This window comes from Phascolarctos cinereus, unplaced genomic scaffold (assembly GCF_003287225.1).
Source record: "Phascolarctos cinereus isolate Bilbo 61053 unplaced genomic scaffold, phaCin_HiC Scaffold_2;HRSCAF=192, whole genome shotgun sequence".
In the NCBI taxonomy this organism is placed as follows: Eukaryota; Metazoa; Chordata; class Mammalia; order Diprotodontia; family Phascolarctidae; genus Phascolarctos; species Phascolarctos cinereus.
The window spans coordinates 294,528,345-294,533,874 of record NW_027555625.1 but is presented as its reverse complement, the minus strand read 5'-3'; the positions used below and the strand labels follow the sequence as shown (position 1 = coordinate 294,533,874).

Genomic DNA, 5,530 nt, shown 5'->3' with positions numbered 1-5,530 from the left:
GACTCAGAAACTAGAAAAGCCATATCCTTTCCACTACACCATGATACACATCATACATTGGCTAATTATATGAGGGAACATTTTTAATATTTTGAGCTGTCAACAAATGAAATGGCTTTCTTCTGTCTAGGTGCACTACTAATCAGTGAAAAAAGGAAATGCTATCGTGGCAGATATTCATGGTTCAGTGGAAGGTTAGACCAGACGACATCTCAGGTCCCTTTCAACTCTAAGAGACTATGATTCTAAGGCCGCGTTACCACATCAAGTATCTCTTGGCTCCTTTCAAAGAAGCAGGAATGTCTGACATGAATCAGAACAACCACACTGGGGTGACAGAATTTCTCCTTCTGGGTTTTTCTGATGACCCTCAGACTCTGTTGTTGCTCATTGTATTGTTCTTGGTGGTGTTCTTAGGTAATGTGCTTGGGAGCTTACTCCTCATCTACCTAGTTCTAACAAACTCACAGCTTCATACATCCATGTACTTTTTCCTTTGTAGCTTGTCTCTGGCTGACCTTGGCCTCTCTACCAGCATTGTTCCCCAAGCCCTCATCCACATGCTGACCAGGAAGAAGATCATTTCCTTTATGGGCTGTGCTGCTCAGATTTTCTTCTACCTCATTTTTGGATCTACACAGTGTTTTCTGTTAACTGTCATGTCTTATGACTGGTACTTGGCAGTTTGTGACCCCATGCATTACTCTCTCATCATGACAGGGGAGCATATGTGGCCAATTGGCACTGGCATGCTAGGTCCATGGTATTGTAGCATCCTCAGTTGATGCTATATTCACAACATGCCTCCCCTATCAAGGAGACAATGAGATTGCTCATTTCTTTTGTGAAGTTCCAATTCTCTTGATCCTGGCATCTGGAGATACTCATAAAGCAGAAGGAGCCACTATCTTCATGAGTGGAGTAGTTATTCTTGCACCTGCCTCCTTGATTCTGGTATCTTATGGATTTATTATTATGACTATCATCAGGATGAAGACAACTTCAGGAAGACTCAAGGCATTCTCCACCTGTGGCTCCCATATCCTTGAGGTCATCCTTTTTTATGGGACCCTAATAATTTCCTACATGATACCCATGTACTCCAGGGAGCAGATGAAGTGGGTTTCTGTGCCTTATTGTGTCATAAATCCTATGCTTAATCCTCTCATTTACAGCCTGAGGAACAAGGATGTAAAGAGGGCATTCAGGAAGGCAATCAATAGAAGGTAATCATAGTACACGTGGTATAACTATGTTTGGCCACATCTCTTACCTCCAACACTTATCATTTAACTACCTGTCAGAAAATGACCGTTCTCCTATGACCAGTGGTGGGGAATGCGTGAAAATACTACCCTTTTATTTTATGTATAGCTATATAGATATACACACATATATTTGTGTTTTTAAACATATATGTGTGTGTGTGTGTGTGTGTGTGTGTATGTGTTACGGAAATGTGTGTATCAGACATACTCATAACGATTCAGTTACTGAGAGGAGTTTCAGATGATGCATCAGTCTCTCCAGAAATGTGGGGAAAGTTTTGCTAATATGGAAAACTCAGAGAAGAGTATTATCAATGTGGAGTTTTGAGGACACAGTAATCTGTGGTATAAGGACTCATAGTAACAAAGAAAAGCAATTAAGCCACTAGGAATCTAACTAAGAGATGCATAAAAAATTAACCTAAACTTTTAGATATATGTATGCACCTGTCATTTTGTCTTTGTAGGGAAATACAATTAAGAAAACTCCCTCTATCAGTGAAGACTGGCAAATACTGTAAGATACATTGTCTTACATAAAAGTGGCCCAGGGACATACATGGATTAAGTGACTTGCCCTGGGTTGCATAACCAATAGAGTTGAGACTTAAATACCACATTTCTTGACACTGAAGCTGATTCATCTTTACTAGGTGATCCTGCTTCTCTAACCTGATCTTCTAATATTTTTGGAAATAGAGTTAAAGTTCTTTAAGGGTTTAGTGACATGATCTATCATTATTAGTCTATATCTGGAGATTGGAGCTTTGTCCTGAATGCAGAATTTTAAGAGGGGAAATCCTAAAGTGGAATGTATCCAGATTATGCTGATGAGGCTAATGAGAGGATTTAAAGCAAACTGTATGAAGATTGATCCAAAGAATAACAGATTTATACTAGAAATTCTAGGTCTGTTCAGTATAAAGAAACCTATAAACAAAATAGACCTTATTAATACCAAAAAAACCCAATAAATATCATGTGATTATAGTAAAAAGTGTAGAAAATCTTCTCATGAGATAAAACACTTTTTGTAAATAAATAAACAAAACACTCCAAACAAGAATTAATGAACTTTCTTTAATATGGTAAATAGTAACTAATATTACGTACCAGCATTACATAATGGAGAAATGCTAAAGACATTTTCAATAGCATCAAGTATAAAGTAAGAATGCCCTTTCTCACAACTGTTATTTGATATAATTGCAGAAATGCTAGCTATATCACAATGAAAAGAAAAGGAAACTGCCAGAGTAAGCAAAGTCAAAGGGGAAACAAAATGATCACTTTTTGCAGGTGATATAATAGTTTACTTAAAAAAAACCTAGAGATTCAATTAAAAATTGAAATAATTATTTCAGTAAAGTAGCCAGAAATAAAATATGTCCATATAACTAATTTGCTTTTCAGTATATTGCCAACAATAATCCAACAGGAAGAGAGTGAGAAATTCCAATAAAAATAGCTACAAACTATATAAAATATATTGTAGCCCTACTGTCATAGGAAATCACATGGATAAATACAAAATACTCTTTACAGCAATAAAGAAAGATTTAAATAAGATAAGAGATAAGAATTTATCATTGTTAGGTTGTTAGGTTGTACCAACATGATAAAACTGACAATAAAATTCAAATTAATTTTCTTATTTAGTGCCAATACCAATGAAACTCAATAAGGATTGTTTATACACCTGTGGGTTCTTAGGCTGTCATTGGATAGATTTCAGAACCTCAATGAACTTGGATTATTCGAAAAATACATCCTTATTAGGTATGTGGCTCTGGGCAAGTCACTTAACCTTGCTTGCCTCAGTTTTCTCATCAGGAAAATGAGCTGGAGAAGGAAATAACAAATATCTCTGCCAAGATAAGTATCTCCAGTATCTCTCCCAAATAGGGTCATAAAAAGTTGGACATGACTAGCTGACAACATAACAATTAGGAAAAAGGATAAAGTGCAAGTAGAGAAGATCTCTCAATCATTTCCTGAAAAGAACTCTAAAAGGAAAAATCCTAGGAAGGTCAGCCAAAATTCAGATCTCTACTGTCAAAGAAAAATTACTTCAAGCATCCAGAAAGTAGCAGTTCAAGTACTAAAGAACTATAGCAAGGATTATATAACACCTGAAAGCTTCTACTAAAAATGAGAAGAGGTTGTAGATTACAATATTCCAAAAGGCAAAAAAAAAAAAATACCGTAAAAGCTGGGTGTAATCTTTTATGAGGTAGGTAGGTGGCACAGTGGATAGAGTGCTAGCCCTGGAATCAGGAGAGCCTGAGTTCAAATCCAGCCTCAGACACCTACTAGCTATTTGACCCTGAGCAAGTCACTTCACCTGTCTGCCTCAGCTTCCTTATCTGTAAAGAGAACTGGAGAAGGAAATGGCAAACTACTCCAGTATCTTTGTCAAGAAAACACCAGATGGGGTCAAGAATAGTAAAACATAACTCATTGACAAAGACACAACAACATAATCCTATAAGGTCTGTACCCCAAAGAAATCAAAGAAAAGGAAAAATGTCCTATATGTACAGAATATTTGTAGTAGCTATTTTTGTAGTAGCAAAAATTTGGAAATTGAGGGGATGTCCATCAATTGGGGAATGGATGAATAACTTGTATATGATTGTGATGGGAAACTACTGTGCTGTAATACTGAGCTGTAAGACATAACAAACAAGATGGTTTCTGAAAATCCTGGGAAGACTTATATGGGAAAGTGAAGTGATCAGAACATTGTACACAGTAACACCAATAGTATGATGACCAACTGTCTATCTTAGCTATACTCATCAAGACAATGATCCAAGATGTTTCCAAAGGACACATGATGAAAATTGCTATCCACCTGCAGAGAAGGAACTGATGAAATCTGAGTACAGATTGAAGAATAGTTTTTTTCACTTTGTTTCTTGATTTTTATTGGGGGTTTTTGCAACATGTACAGTATGGAACTATGTTTTCGTGACCCCAAATGTATAATTTATATTATGTTGCTTGTCTTTTCAATGTTTGGGGAGGGGCAGGAGGGAAAGAGAAGATTTGGAAACCAAAAAACAAATGCTGAAGTTGGAGTGGAACCAAGATAGCACAGAAAAGGCAGGGACTCATGAGAACTCTCCACAGAACCCTTCCAAACAACTTTAAATAATGCCTCAAAACAAAATCTGGAGCAGTAGAGCCCACAAAAGGATGGAGTGAAACAATTTTCCAGCAAGGCAACTTAGAAGGTTGGCAGGAAAAGTGTATGACACCAGGGTGAGAGTGGAGCACAGTCCAGTGCTGACCACCCTAGCAAACCATAGGCATGGCTTGGGAACAACTGAATCATTGTTAGCAGTGGCAATTTCTGAACTGCTCACCCCACAGATGATAAGTGGAGTGAGACAACTATTAAGAAGGACACTACAGGTGTACCTTTGCTGGCACCAGGGGTGGGACTATGTTGCATTGCAAATACTTGGATCTAGGTGGCAGTCTTGGTTCACAGTCCCAGGGCAAGAAGGAACAGTAGCACACCAGAGCTTGTGACTGCAGGGAAACTAGTAGCACACCAGAGCTTGTGACTGCAGGGAAACTGGGACTCTTGTCACAGTTCCAGGATGGAAACTAACAGAACTAACAGAGCAGAGAACAGGCTAGGAGAGCGGTAAAAACACCTCTCCCTAGAGCATACCACCTTGGAAGAACTGAAAATTTACAGGTCTCCAGAATTACCTCTGAAAAGAATTGCATAAAAACCTTAAGCTTAGACAGTGCCCCCTCCTCTCCAGTAGCAGACCCACACTTTAGCATAGAGCTAAAATCAAGAAGTAGGCTAGAAAAATGAGCAAACAGCAGAAAAAGATCCTAACTATGGAAAGTTACTATGGTAACAAGGAAGAGCAACACACAAACTCAGAAAAAGACAATAAAGTCAAAACTCCTCATCCAAAGCCTAAAAAGAAAAATATGAATTGTCTCAGGTGATGGAAGAACCCCAAAAAGATTTTTAAAATAAAGTAAGAAAAATAGAGGAAAATTTGGGAAGAGGAGTGATGATCATAACAAGAAAATAATTTAAAAAAGAGTCAACAGCTTGGTAAAGGAGGCACAAAAAATATAGAAGAAAACAACACCTTAAAATAGAATAGGCCATATGGTAAAAGTATAAAAACACAATGAAGAGAAAAATGCCTTAAATAGCAGAATTGGCCAGATGGGGGAAAACAGATATACAAAAATTCACTGAATAGAAGAATTTTTCAAAAAGC

The 5,530-nt window shown here is 37.5% G+C and overlaps 1 pseudogene; it reads left to right on the top strand.

The window, feature by feature from the left end:
- The first annotated feature begins 299 nt into the window (after nucleotides 1-299).
- Nucleotides 300-1,230, top strand: LOC110207339 (olfactory receptor 2D2-like; annotated as a pseudogene).
- Nucleotides 1,231-5,530: the final 4,300 nt, after the last annotated feature.